Source organism: Canis aureus, chromosome 27 (assembly GCF_053574225.1).
Source record: "Canis aureus isolate CA01 chromosome 27, VMU_Caureus_v.1.0, whole genome shotgun sequence".
Classification (NCBI taxonomy): domain Eukaryota; kingdom Metazoa; phylum Chordata; class Mammalia; order Carnivora; family Canidae; genus Canis; species Canis aureus.
In genome coordinates, this window is record NC_135637.1 from 15778107 (window position 1) to 15794242 (window position 16136).

The following is a 16136-nucleotide window of genomic DNA, read 5'->3' on the forward strand; positions in this document are numbered from 1 at the left end:
TCCAATGGAACTTTATCTACAAAGGCAGGCAGAAAACAAGGTTTGACTCATGTACCACAGTTCGCCTGACGTATGGCACCCACTGTGCCTTTCATGGAGCTTACTTTGGCACCCTTCGTTGGTAGGCAGTTCCAGGGCTGACTCAGCATCTCAGCAATATCATCCAAGGATCCACATTCATTTCACATTTTGCTCAGCCATCCTTAATAATATTGGCTTCCCATGACCATTCTTGTTGCCTCATGGTCTCAAAGTGGCTGCAGCAACTTCAGGTAGAATGTCCCCAAAGTATAGGAAGTAAGGGTAGAGGCTGCATATAACCATGGCATAGTTATGCTTTTCATTTTTTGCACTGGAGAGGGAAGTCTCCTATGTGCACCAGGCTTCCTCTTTCATTTCATGGGTCAGCACTGAGTCCACATTCATCTCAAGATCGGTCACTGGAAAATAGGGAGTATGAACCCACTATATTCATCTCTGAGGCTCAGGGAGGGTCCCACATTTCCACCAGCTTTTAGGGATCACCAACCATCACAGAATCAGATCGTGTCGGCAAGGAAGAAGGAAGTGTAGGCTTTGGGTAAGTGACACTTTCATCCAGTCATTTTTAGGAGGGATTCAGGGAGTGGGGAGATCCATGCTGGACAGGCTCCACAAACACCTCGGAACCTGTGCTAAGCCTCTGAGGTATGAGGTGTGGTAAGAGCCTGTCACTCACTCTTAATACCCAGCATCAGAGGAGCAGACGTCAGCCCCAGAGCTGAGGCAAAAAGGTGAGATCCAGGAGGAGGTGTTGGGGAGACAGGTGTGAAAGAGAAAGAGGATTTCGCAACCAGGTCTGGCCCCCTCCCAGGCACAGGCAGCAAGATTCCTGCAGTTTCAAAACACTGGGATCTTGAAGGCTGAAACCACAGAGGGCGGGTTCCAAAGCCATTCGTAGACATGATCTTCCAGACTCTGGATCCCCTCAACCCCCACATCCAAATGAGGTCTTCTGCTGCAAGAAATTGAATGTGGACAAACCAGAAGTACTTGTGAGCTAAATCAAGCCTGTGGCACTCATATGTTCTCCACAGTGGGATGGGAACACAAGACCCAGTTCACAGTGTGGGATGCTGAGGGTGAGACATTGTAAACAGACATTCTTCTCTGTCTTGAGATCTAAAGTTGGAAAAAACATGAGATGTGAACTAAACACTTGCTATTCATTCATTCATTCATTCATTCATTCATTCAACCACTTTGCTGAATCCTACTCTGCCCCAAACTATTCTAATTGGTAAAGATGCTGCAGTGAAAGGAATAAGTAAAAAATCCCTTTCATTGTGAAGTCTAATTTCTAGTGAAGGAGACAAGCAATAAGATAAACAAGAAACATTTATAGCTACTTCCCTGAGCTAGCCATTTAACTTCCCTTAACCCTTTTCTACTTACAATATAGTTTCTTGCTATTCATTCCTGATTGTGGTTAATTTTATGTGTCCACTTGACTGGGCCATGGTGCCCAGATATTTAGTCAAACATTATCCTGGATGTTTCTGTGAGGGTGATTTTGGGATAAGATTAATTTTTTAATTGGTGGGCTTTATCAGCAAAGCGGATCATGCTCTTTAATGTGGGTGGGCCGCATCTAATTAGATGAAAGCCTTATTAGAACAAAGACTGACCCCTTCCAAGCAAGAAGGCATTCGTCAGCAGCCATATGGCCTTGAACTGCAACTTCGGCTTTTCCTGGAGCTCCAGCTTGCCAAACCACTCTGCAGATTTTGGGCAGACCCATTTCATAGCACAGAGGTCTGAAGCAAGACCTATATGCACATCCTGTTGGTTTTGCTTCTCTCAAGAATCCTGGCTGATAGATGAATATACAGACATTGTGCAAAGGATTGCCCAGTAATTGTTTGGATTTCTTGCCCATACAACCCCGTGGGGTACATCTTTTTATCTTCATTACTACTTTATAGATGATCCAAGTGAGTCCCCAAAAAGTTGAGTAAATTGCCAAAGTTACACTATAGGCAAACAACAAAGTCAGGATTGGAACCCACAGCTATTTGTCATCAAGGTCTAAACCTGAAACCCAACACACCCACTTGGGCCCAGTAGGCTCATCCTGTGGCCACATTGCATGCTCAGTAAGGACTCCCATCGTGTGAGAATGTAGATTCCTACACACTGACCTTTGGGAAAAATCTCTGGCTGTAGGGTCAGGCCAAACAGAAAATCAATGAGTCAAAAGCTATTCTGATCTGCTTTGGCAAAAAAGTCCTGTGATGAGCTTCTACCAAATGTGTGCACTGGGACCATTTCTTAGAGTTTTGTGATGAAGCCTTAGGGATTGTACTGCCTGGGTTCAAATCCTAGCTTCCGTACTTGCTGGCTGTGTGATCCTGGTCAACTTCCATAACCACGCTGAACTTCAGTTTCCTTGCACTAAGCAACAATAAATATCCGCCTCCCAGGAGGCACCATAGTCTTTAAGTACTGTAGCACCTATGAAGCCCTGCGTACAGTTTGTGGCAAAATGTGTTTCATGAACATCAGCTCTTGTTTTAGGGGTAGTAGGGATGGATCTAGGTTTTATGGTGGGTGATGCTTATATGGTGTGTGTGTGAGAGAGAGAGAGAGAGAGAATAAGGGGTGGGGGTAGGGATCCAGAGTAATTGAGGAACCCCTGAGCCTGAGGTTAGTAGCTCAGTCTGGCCATTGTCTCTGGCAGCAATATCTCTCCAGCATCACCAATCCCCCAGAGAAACAACTGTGTTACCATGGGGTCCTTTCATTTTTAAATGCCACTTGATTATTTTCTTAACAGTGGAGCATCTCAGGGGATTAGGCCACGTGTCTTGCAATGAGGTGATGCTTAAAGAATGAAATTGCTGCCAGCACCTTCTCTATAAAGAGGCGTCTGTGGTCTCCTTTGTCAAGGCCCCCAGAGGGAGCAGCACCTGTGATCTCCTCACCTAACCCAAAGGGCTCGCCCATCCAGGAATTAGGCAGGCTTAAGAAATAATTCCTGAAGGGACAGGGTTGGGCTGAGGGCTGGATTTTTTTTTTTTTCTCTCTAAGGGTTGGTTGCAATTTTGTAATATTGTTCTCTTAGGTGGTGGAGGTGTGTCCTTTGTAATTGGATTCTCGACAGGGAGTGAGGAAGAGACAAAATAAAATAAAAATGGGAGAATACTCCCTGGTGCTCATGATGATTTTAGTTATATGAGACTGTTTGTAGTTCCTGGTGTTTGCATTCCTACCTTCACAGCTGACCTGACCCTCGCCAAAGTCTTGTGACAAAAATAAGGCTGGGGTTGGGAGTCCTGTGTGACAGGTGGGGCAATTGAGGTCCACAGGGCTCAGCAGGCTTCTTTAGTTTCCACAGAGTAACAAATGAAGTAGAATTCACATCTCTTAGTGATTAATCTTATGCATATGCTATTAGATCACAGAGATTCTTGAGATGGGTAGTTTCAGCTCCATTTTACAGATGAGAAAACTGAGCCCCAGAGAAGTGAAGTGACTTGTCTAAGACCCCTTTTTTTAAAAAAGATTTTATTTATCTATTCGTGAGAGATACAGAGAGAGAGAGACAGAGAGAGAGAGAGAGAGAGAGAGAGGCAGAGACACAGGCAGAGGGAGAAGCAGGCTCCATGCAGGGAGCCCAATGTGGGACTCGATCCAAGGATTCCCGGATCATGCCCTGAGCCAAAGGCATAAGCTCAACCCCTGATCCATCCAGGCATCCCTAACATCACTTCTATCATCACTGTCATCATCATCATCATCATCACTTGAATTATAACAACAGCAATAATGATATATTATTATTATTAATAGTAGCTGGGGGCCACTATTACTATGTCTACTTGCTTTAAATATGTGAATTAGAGTACTCCTAAGAATTCTGTGAGCTGGATCTTACCATGATTCCTATTTTATGGGTAAGGGAACGGAGACACAGAGGAGTGTAGGCACTTGCCGTGGAACGGCAGAGCTAGGATTCCTACCCGGCAGCCTACTCTGGAACACCTCCTACCCACTTCATTAAGCTGGTTAAGGGCTGAGCTGCTACTTGAAGAGCAGGTCTCACGATTTTTAGCCCAGGACATTTTCTACCACTTCACTGGGTTCACCTGCTTCTTCTTCCTTCTGCTGCTTCCTCTGCACCTGCCTGCCCCTCTGCCCATCTCACCTCTTGCTAAATGAGCACCCATTTTGCTAGGTGAACATGTTCCTGCCCATTGGCTTATCAGCCAACCCTACTAACTCACTAGGTATTTGGCCTTAGGCGAGCTGTTGAAACTGCCTGGACCTTGGTAGCTTCATCTGTAAAATGAGGAAACTGATGATAACTAGTTCCTCGGATATTGTCCAGTCATGAGAAAGGAAGTGTATAAAGCCAATACTTTAGCACCAGGCATGGAGAAAGTGCTATGTACTCAATCAAATATCCAGAAGTGGGGGACGCCTGGGTGGCTCAGGGGTTGAACATCTGTCTTTGGCTCAGGGTGTGATACCGGGGTCCTGGGATCGAGTCCCACATCGGGCTTCTCACAAGGAGCCTGCTTCTCCCTCTGCCTCTGTCTCTGCCTCTCTCTCTGCGTGTCTCTCATGAATAAATAAATAAAATCTTTTAAAAAAATATCCAGAAATGAGGCTCTAAGAATAAGAATGTGTATCAGTTAGCTTAGGCTATGTTATGTTGTGGTAACAAGCAAGCCCCAACTCTCAGAAGCATGTAATGGTATTCCTCAAATATGCCATGGCTACAATGTGTCAGCTTCAGCTCAGCTACCTAGCATTTTTATTCTGGACCCAGGCTAAAGGAGCAGGCTCTATCTGGAATAGTCTTCATCTTGTGGCATAAGAAATATGTAGGTGGTGATGGACCAGTGAGGGGCTCTGGAAGCCTGTGCTCAGAGTGGAATGCATCGCTGATATTTTATTGGCCAAAGAAAGCCACGCGGATGAGCATGGCATCAATGGGAAAGATAGTTATCATTCTCCTATATGGAGGGTCTCTTTGGGAGCAAGATTCTATCAGAAGAGAAGCAAATATTTATAATGGTGTCAATTCTTTTTTTAAAAAATATTTTATTCATGAGAGACACAGAGAGAGAGGCAGACACATAGGCAGAGGGGAGAAGTAGGCTCCCCACGGGAAGTTCAATGTGGGACTCCATCCCAGGACCCTGGGATCACACCCTGAGCTGAAGGCAGACGCTCAACCACTGAGCCACCCAGACACCCATAATAATGTGGGAATCAAACAGGTGCCATGAAGGACTGATGGAATACCACCCCCAAGATTCCACGAGGACACAGGAAAGTGGGGTGAATGTAACACAGAATCAGGGAGCAGTGGAACCAGTCTGGCCAGAGGGAGGGTTCCTATGGATTATTTGACTGTGGGTCAGAGACTGCTCATTAGAGGGGGCATATGAAGCAATGACTGAAGGCAGGGACAGTGGGGACATGTCTTAACTATAACACAATTTACTACATCTGGAAAAGATCAGTAATCAAGTTCCCCTAGATTGGATGTTGTTAAACTCATTCATGGTTCTCCATACTTCTTGGGTGTTCTTCAGATTTAGTTATTTCATTATCACCTTCAAGAATTTTACTGTAGGTTCATGTTTTCATGTGTCACTCTTATGGGTTTAGCCTTATCCTCAGTCTACCAATAAGATGACTTAACATTAGTGACTGAAAGATACTCATTTTTATAACATAAATGAATTTATGTTCTGTATTAGTTTGCTAGGGCTGCTACAACAAAGTCCCACAGACTGGGTGGCTTAAATATACATTGATTTTTTTTTCACAGTTCTGGAGACTAGAAATCCAAGATCAAGTGTCAGCAGGGTTGGTTTCTTCTGTGGCCTGTCTCCCTGGTTTGAGGATGGTCATCTTCTCCCTCTGTCCTCATGCAGCCTTCCTTCTACATGTGTCTATGTTCTAGTCTTCTCTTCTTTTTTTTAGATTTTATTTTATTTATTTGAGAGAGAGAAGACACAGATAGTGACAGAGATAGAGAGAGAGAGAGAGAGCATGAGTAGGGAAGAGATGGAGAAACAGACTCCCAGCTGAGCAGGGAGTCCAATGTGGGGCTGGATCCCAGGACCCCAGGATCATGACCTGAACTGAAGGCAGACGCTTAAGCCAATGGAGCCATCCAAGTGCCCTCTAGTCTCCTCTTCTTATAGGGACACCAGTCCTATCAGATTAAAACACACCCTAATGACCTTTTTAACTTACTTACCTCTTTAAGGACATTATTTCCAAATCCAGCTAGACTCTGAGGTACTCGGGGTTAGTACTTCAAGATATGAATTTGAAGGCAGGAGGCGGGGTGTGTGGATGCCCGTAACATGTTCCAAAGAAATATCATACCATAATCATATTATACTGTAATACCAGTATCACCAAAAACAGAAGCCAATATCACGTGCCATAAATAGAAATACCTAGAACAGTGTCTAGTAGATGTTCAATATTGTTACATAGATGACCGAATGGAGTAAAATAAGTGCAAGAAGGCAAAATTATCTTATAATATTCTGAGTAGACACTGGTGCAGGCTCTGAACCTGAGGTTCCTCTCTTTTTTTGCAGCAGAGATTGCGAGTTCTAGAAGGCTATTAAAGACACATTGCCCTGACCGAAACACTCTGCTCTATTCAATTAGAATGACTGAAAAAGAAAGAATAAATTTTTTATATATGATTTAGTGTTGTTTTATTACCTCTTAAAACCGTCTCCCATCCCACTGATGGCTTATGTTCTACACCTCACAAAACATTGGCCTGCCCACAGGGCAAAGCCACACTCTCACTGGGGCACACAGAGTTCTCCTGACCAATCTCCTACCCTCCCTAGGTACTCCTCTGCCTGTTTTCCCACCACCTTACACTCCAAATTGTCCCACTCTTGTCCATGTCTTCTCACGTCCTTCTACTTTTGCCAGGAACATCTGCCTCTATCCTGCCAGCCTGGTGAACTCCTCTTTATCCCTCAGGATCCATCCAAGGATGCCCCTGGCAGATGGGTAAGTTGAAAGAGTAGCATTTGTAGTACAATTTCATATTAAGGAGAAAAAAACACAAATATCATTCTGGAAATTATACATATGAACTTAATAAAAAGTGATGGGAAGATGTGATTTATTTTCTTTGTGCTTATCTGAGGCTTCTGATATTTTGACAGCCAACATGTATTCTTCTGTAATTGTAATAAAAAGTTACTTTTGATGTTCTAAAAGAGCAAGTGTCTTCATGTTTTCTTTGGGGAACACTTTTCCAATATTATCCCGCTCCGCAAGATATATGTGTGCGTGCGCACATGCACACACATGCCCCAGGCAGGCAAAGAAAATCGCATTCTGCTAACCTTTACATTTTGCACATAATTCTGTCGTTTTATTAATCATGTTGATTTGACATTATCTACTTATCTCCTTTCCACTCCAGTCTGTGAGACAGTAACATTTAGGTATTAAGAGCATGGATCCCAGAGCCACGATTCCTGGGCTTAAATTCTGGACCCACCCCCTTTTCCATTTCTTTACTGACGGTTAAGCATGGACCCTGTCTCAGGCACTGTACTTGGCAGACAATGGCCCGTGCATTCGTGGGACCACCAAGATGGTTACCAGGGTGTATAACAAATCAGCAAACTCAATACGATATTAGAAGGTGGAAGTCCTGAGCAGAAATGACAATGTAGAAGACAGTGAGAGAGACCACGTGTGGAAGAAGGCGTGAGGGGGACAAATACATTTCATTGCAGAGGTCAGTCTAGGCATTGCAGAGAAGGGAACTTTCGAGTAAGAATCTGCAAACAGTGAGGGTGTGATCCATGCTGATCACCGGTGGAAAGGCATTCCAGGAGCAGGGGATAATCAGTGCGAAAGCCCAGAAGCACAAGCACGGCTGGTACCCTGGCCCCAAACCCACATATCAAAACTCTAACCTAACCCCTCAATGAGGCTGTATATGGTGACAGGAATTAAGTTTCAATGAGGTGATGGGACTGGGCCCTGAGCCTCTAGGACCAGCATCCTTACAGGAGGAGGAAGAGACACTAGGGGTGTGAGGAAGATGAGAAGATCCTACAGGGCCTTCTTGTGGGTTGTTGTGTAGGTTCTGCTTTCACTGAGGGAACTGGGCAGCCATGGCAGGGTTTTGAGCTGAAGAGTGACATACTCTGAAGGATGTTTCAGAAGCATCCCTCTAGTTGCTCAGCTGAGGATAAATTATAGAGAAAAAAAATAGAAGCAGAAAGACAGAGGCTGACGGAATAACTCAGGGGGAGCTGATGGTGGCTTGGGTCAGCGTGGAGGGGAGAGCAGCTGTCAGATTCCTAATGGATGGGGCGGGGGGACCAGGGAGATAGAAAAGTCAGGGATGAGTCCAGCGTTTAGGGGATGAGCAACCAGGGGAGGCAACAGCTGTCGACTGGGACAGGAAGGCTGTAGCTCGTGTTTCTTGACCGAATGACATTGCCCCTGGGGGACCCTGGCCATTGTCTGGAGACGGTTTGGGTTGCTGTGAGTTGGGAATTGCTACAGGCATCTCGTGAGTAGAGGCCAGGAATACTATTAAACATACTCGCACAGGACAGCCCTCCTTCCTCAACAAGAAAGAATGATCCAGCCCAAATGTCAGTAGTCCCGAGGTTGAGGAACCCTCAGGTGGTACTCAGAGCAGGGTTGGGCTGGGAGTGGCACTTGTCACAGGAAAGATCAGTGGTTCACATTTGGACATATTAATTTCCCTTACTGGCTCTCTGTATACTGGTTGGGTGATATTAGGATACCATTTGACCTCTCTGGACCTCAGCTTTTTTATCTGTAAAATGGGGATAAAATTTACACTTACCTCCTAGGGGTTTCATGGAGTATAAATGTAAAGCCCTTGGAATGGTACCTAACACAGAGTAAGTGCTTAATACCTCTTACCCGTGATTATTGGAAGAGACAATGTAATGTGCCTTATTCATGGCTAGCGCCGAGAACAGCCTTGGTATGCAGTAGGTACTCAATGAATGCTCACTGATTAAAGCACCAAAAGGATCCTAGGATTTCTGTCTGATTATACATGGGTTTTCTTCAGGGCCCACTCTAGCTGGAAGTTAAAGGTGAACATCAAATGTTAGGTTTGTCAGCTTGTTCCCCTGGAGCCTGGGTAAGGACATGCAAAATAAAGTTTCAGTTGAAACTCACCAGCAGAAAAGCATAGAGAACAAGGGCCCAGCTGTAGCCAAACCCTCGCCACCAGCCCAGGTAGGCTTTCCAAGAACCTCCCACTGGCTCTCCCTGAAGCCTGGGCTTTGGGGTTTTTAAATGCAATTTCATTTATTTACAGTTTTATAAATTATAATTCAAGTGGCTTTACCTGTCAAATTGTGTTGACTTTTTAGTTACCAGACAAAAGTTTTATTAGGTCCAACCAAGAAAGAGATCACAGAATCTTTCAATCATGATGCATGCAGGGTTAAGCTGTTCTTCTGTTACTGGAGCTCATCGATTCGTTTCTGCCCAGTGACCTGAGAAAGTTTCTCTTGGACTCCAATCTCTCCTGCTGGGACATCTTCTGGAGCCTACTATGGTTTCACTGCCCTCCTGTCCCTCTGCCTTGAACCCATAGGGATCCATAGGGATGCTTTCACATGCACCAAGCTTCAACTAGATGTGTGACTATGTGCCAAACACACAGGGTGTGGGGATCTTTCCATGAGCTAAGTAAGCAAAATCCCTGTTCTCATGTTGCTTGCATTCCAAAGACTTGTGTCTTTTAGGATGACCTCAGGTGCAAGCAGCAAAGTTAACTCAAACTTCATGTCCAATATTAGAATGTTCACTTACGTACCCATCTCTGTAAGACATAAAATCTGGGAGAAGAGATTGCCCAGAGGTAGAGCAATCCTGATGATGCTTCACTCAGTGGCTCAAACTAATCACCAAAAACCCTGATGTTACTCCCTATTGTATTCTTGACAGCTAGCACAGAGCTGGGCAGATAGGAGTTCAAAGAACTTTTGTCAAAAGGATGAGGAAAAAGACTAGATTTGATTCCAGTTTAGCGCCCTCTTACATTTGCCAGATGGCGGCCGTATTTCTCAGCCTCCCACTCAGACACAATCATGTCCAGGTAAAACAGATTATTTTTCCCCAAGTTGAGATTTTTTCATATTTTTGTTTTTAAGTATTTCATACAGACAAATACAGATCTACACATATACATGATTTTATTTAATTAGATGTAACTTATACATCATGTACCTGTTAGGTTTAAAGAATGGTAAAATTAGTGTTCATGTAACTTACTGATGATGACCAGTGTAAGAAACAGGACCTAAACTGCTGGGTCCTGGGTGTATGCCCACCTCCAATCACATTTCTCTCCCTGCCCACTCACTGCAGAGAGCTAATCGCTAATCTGAGTGTTGTATCACTGCCCCATTATTGTCCTTTCTGTCTTCATTTTTAAGAGCAAGACACCATTCCCATGGACACCCAAGACTTTCTGTTTTGTTGGCCAAAAGAGGGCCATGTGCCTGTCTACTAATTGATGACAGGTAAGAGATTGGGATTGGTTATCATCTGCTTGAGTTCATCAGGATTTTTAGTTTCTTAGTCTTGAGAGAAAAATTCCAAAGGGTGCAATAAAGATTAAATCACAACATGTATGTCACCCTATCAGGGTGTTAAGTTACCCAATTATCAAGAGATACTTCTTCCAATCTTTGGGTCAGCTTACTGCGCCTACTGCCATCCTGAAGCTACACACACACACACACACACACACACACACACACATTTACACATACACAAACACACAACTCTGGAATTGGATAGTTTTGAGAATACATGTCCTGGCTCACTGATCAGGTGCATATATTTTTTAACTCTCTTTGTCCTCATTCCATTGACAGTGATTTTTATGTAGCTACTATGTGCCAGACACTTAGATGCCCCAAATATAAGGATGAGGAAAAAACCAGAATCTTCTCCAGTGGAGAGAATAACCATTATCCAAAGACTCATTCAGATAAACACGGAATCATAATTCCAATGAACCTAATTAAGGCGTGTTATGTGCTGTGAAAGCACACGATGGGCCCTCTATGGAGGGCTTCCCTACAAAGTGAATGAAACAGGTTCTGGAGGAAGAAGAGGCATTGCCTAGGCAGCAGCTGTGGTGTGTGTTGGAGCTGGCCCCCACGCCACATGAGCAGTGACTGTTCTATTTTCAGGGATTTTGTAAGCTGTTCACTAAGCACCATCATTAATATGAACTAAATTATATAAACATAAAATTGAATATGCTTATTTTAAAAAGGCAATAAGTGGGCAGTCCGGGTGGCCCAGCAGTTTAGCACCTCCTTCAGCCCAGGGCCTGATCCTGGAGACCCAGAATCGAGTCCCATGTCGGGCTCCCTTCATGGAGCCTGCTTCTCCCTCTGCCTGTGTCTCTGCCTCTCTCTCTCTCTCTCTCTCTCTCTCTCTCTCATGAATAAATAAATAAATCTTAAAAAAATAAAAATAAATAAAAAGGTAATAAGTTTTCAAAACTCATCACTTCCTAAGTATCGTACTACCTCTACACTCAAGATCATTTGTGAGTGTTGCAGCTGTGTGGCGGGAATGCTGCATAATGACCGGCTGAGCTGCAATGCTTCCCTTTCCAACTCCGTGTTTCAGTGATGTCATGTGTATAACTTGACATTGGCCATGGTGGCCATATTAACACCACAGAAATTAGCAAATGCTACAGATGAGTTTTGTATTTTGTTTTTGCCTCTCTCCCCCTGAACGCTAGCTATTAAGCATTTACCAGCATGCCACTTGGTCAAGGGGTCTGGGAAGAACATCCTAGGCAGTTGGGACAGCTTGTGAAGAGCCCCCGTGGTGGAGAATAACATGACACATTTGAGAAATTGACATAAGGTCACTGAGAATATGAAGACCCTCTACTTCAAAGGGTTTTATGGACTAAATGAAATAATCTGTGCAAAAACCCATTTAATGCAGTCCCTAGCACCTACTACATCCTTAATGTTCATCAGTGCTCTGTTTCTTGAAATTGTAGCTGGAGATGGCTTAGACCGAGCAGCTTGGACACCATAGTGGCAGTGGCCACTGGCTGCCCACCCAATAACCACCCCCAAACTGCAGGACAGCAGGGTGCTCAGTCAGTAATATTTGTGATCTCAGGCTCCAGCAAACAAGGGGCAGCTATGTCACTTAGCACTGACTAATGTGACATAATCTAAAGGTCTCTGAAATAGCTTGCTGTTCGCTCATGCTTTCTGGGATGCTTCCGCATACCTGGAATGCAGACATGCAGCTTGAAGGTGCAAGGGGTGCTTAGCACTCATTGGGTTTTAAACATGAACATGGACGGGGAAGGAAAGATGGAAGCCCCGGCTCACCAACGCTAGCAGTGAGCTGCTGGAATTGGCCGGACTTCTTATACATTTAGCTTTGAATGTTGCATGTTTGAACCTATCCAAGCTACGGAGGCTAGATGGTCTGTTACTTGCAGCCAAATCCATTCCCCACGCCTGCAAGTGGATTTTCCAGCCATACAGTATGAAAAGCCATATATGAAGAGGTCAGAAGATTCTGGAAATTTGCTGCAGAAAGTGTGGGCGTGAACAAACAGGATCAGCACCACATGGAAGTTTGCTACCCATGTCCTGAGCTCTCCTAATCAAATTTACCCTAAACAAGATCTCCAACCATTTCATTAGGGGGATTCTCACAAAGCAGTAAGATTCCCTGAACTTCTTGATTTGCAGACTCCGGCCTGAAGATGCCCTAAGGATGCAAAGCCAGAACCTACCATGTAAGCAGATTTTTTTCGATGCTATGCTGGACCCCATCCCAGGCCTCATAAGGCAATCAGCGTTTGCTCTGAGCAGCCATCCAAAGTGATTTCCAGATTACCCAACACCCAGTAATGAAGCCTAAATATCCATCCCTTGATAAACACACTCAGGCCCTTGAAAGTTCAAACTCTGTGTTGGGTCCTGACCTCTGAAATATTTATACACAGTGATGCACCTTCCAGATAACATCTCCTGGAATCTGCCTAGCGGCCAGGCTGCAATGGGACCGGAGTTAATAAATGCTCGTGTTGTCTATAATTCAGCAAGAGAGCTTTCGCCAAGCCCCCAGACGCAGCTAAGAATAGACAGGTTCCTTCTCGTCTTTGAGAGCGCCAACATCAAAAATAAGTTTCCCGTTTCTCTCCTTCCTCCTCCAGACTACACTTTAGAGGCTCTCAGCATTGGTGCCACCCTGGCGCATGCCCAAGAAATACCCTTGTTTGTTGGAATGGATTCAGCTCTTGGCTGATTTCTTCCTTGTACTATTCCTTGCCAGACTAGTTCAATCTTGGGTCATCCCTGTTTGGGTTTCTTGATTAACCCCAAGTCTCCCAGGGAAAGGAAGAGACGAAATGCTTTGTTAGAGGAACAAGGCCATGGGCCAAGCCAGCCTGAGCTTGTCTTCTCTCCCCATGTGGACTCTCTAGAACAATTATCCGCTTTCCTGTACTTGGGCAGTTCTGTACTCTGTCTCGGTTGCAGAGTTGGGTTTCCCCTGCCTGCCCCCAGACTGAAGGAGAGTCTGAACATCAGGAGCCTAAGAATGTAGCAGATGAAAATCAAATCTCAGCTTTGACTCTCACCAGCTGTGTGCCTGGGGAGTCAGTGATGTAACCTTTCTGAGCCTCATGGTCCTTGCCTGTGACACGGGGGAGGATGATGCCTGCAGATGACTCATGCCAAGAACTTTGTACACACCCACTAGAATATGTCTGGAGAGGGCAGGACTGTTGCTTGTGTTGGCTGCTGTTGGGTCTCCAGAACCCAGAATCATGCCTGGCCTGTGGAAGTTACTCGATCAATGTGTTCTGGATAACCAATCCTCACAACGATCCTATGACATAGGTTCTGTAATTCTCTCATTTTGTAGATGTGGACAGTGAGGTCCAGAATGGTTAAGTCTACCATCCAAGATCACAAAGCCTGCATGGGAGAGAGCCGAGAGTGGAACACACACCCACCTGGCTCCAGAGCCAGCACCGACCATCCTACTGAACAGTGGACATTAGACAGTTGAACAAATGCACGTTTCACACGCCATGGGCAGTCAGGAAGGGCTGCTTCCCTCTTCCTCTTGACCTCCCTGCCCCACTCTGCTTTCTGCTCCCCACCCTTCCCCAAATGCAACTTCACGTTGGAGAACAATATCATGAAGGAATAAAATATATCCTTTGGCTTGGCTTCCTCAGGTCCCACTGGTGATAGGAAGCAGGCCTTCAGACCCAAGGAAGTGTGGAAATGGGGCATATTCATCTCCAGGACATCCCAATGATTCGGCGTTTCTGTCCGAGACCTTAGCCTTCTTTTTTTCAAACTTGACTTTTCCATCCCAGGTGAGTGGTGGCCACACGTCTATATAGTATGTATGATCTTTCTCAAAGTATGATCCATAGGCCAGCTGCGTGTTAGAATTCAGATTCCCTGGGCCCTGCCCCCAAACCACTGAATCCAAATCTCTGGGGGGCAGTGTGAGGTTGGTGGGGGGCTAGAGAGTGCATTTTTCACAACCTCCCTAATTCGCTCTCAGACACACCAAAGTCTGGAAATCCCTGGCATAGAACTTTGGCAAATGCGAAGGATAGCTCCTGGGACGCCCATTTTCTCCTGCCCTTGGACGATGGCACTCATGTGGCTCTGGGGCCTTCAACTTAGGACTGAGATCCAGATGGACACCATCCACGCATGACTCTCAGGCCTACAGGCCTGGACTGAATGCCACAAACTGCTTTTCAGGGACTCCAGCTTGCAGACAGCAGATGATAGGACTTATCAGCTTTAAATTATATAAATCTCTTCTCATACCTGTCACCTATACCTGTACCTATATTTATCTATACCTACACCTACACCTATACTTGTATTTACACCTATACTTATATTTATACATAGAACTATGCCTCTAACTATATCTGGACCTATCTCTGTACCTATACTATACCTATGCCATCTCTATCTGCACATGCCTGCACCTGTCTATACCTGCTTATACCTACACATACACCTACTTATATCCATCCTAGACCTACATCTATACCTACACCTATGCTATCTGAGCTGTAGCTATATCTATAACCCCTCTTGGTTCTGTTTCTTTGGAGAACCCTAACACACACACACTCACACATGTTTATCTTGATATTTCATTTTAACTCTTCCGTCCATTTTTCTGAGTCCTTTCCAAATCAGTTTTCTGATAATTTCAATTTTCCTTGGTGGCTCTGAGCATGTTCCTGAACCAGTCTGAGCCTCTGGGGCTATAAACTTGGGATAATAACCCCGCTTCATCTGCCCCAGACGGAGGTGAGCTAATTGAGAGGTGACCACTTTCTTTGAAAAGACTCAAGGGCTGTACCAAGAGTACAGTTACTATGATTGTTTATCACAGGCAAGTGGCAGTTTCCAGGGGCCCAAAGACACTCATGCCAGGGTGTCCCAAGCCCCTCTGATGCATATGTATGAGTCCATTCCACAGCGGGGCAAGCTGACTTGCTCTGAGCTTTGGCAACAGACAGAGTAGAGGAAGGGCAGTGGGAGGCATCAAACAAGATTCCTGGCACCAGTCCAGTGGACTCTGTTAAGTTCTGCATGTGAATCTATTTGTCTTTGTGGAGGGAATCCAGGGAGATGGTTTGGAAAATGGTAGGACCTTTGCTTCTGGAGCTCTGAGGACTGCTTCTTTCTAAGAAGCACTTCGCTGCTTCCAGGCACTAACAGGATCAAATGACCTCCTGCAATTGGCTCAGGATTCTTGTCTGTAAGACCCCACTGGACCTTATAAAATGTGGGGTCAAGCTTCTCTACTTCTACTGGTTCAGAGAGACAATGTCTTGACCTCAATGCCATATTCGCAGAGCTTTGCCCAGAGACCTCACACATAGTAGGTGCTCAGTACACGTTTGCTGACTATGTGAATGAATGGTTAAGCCAATGAATGAACAAGAGAGTGGATATATGTCTCTACAGGACACAGGATCAGTAGTATGTGCCTTCTATGTCCTTATTCCACACCCACTACTGACCATAATT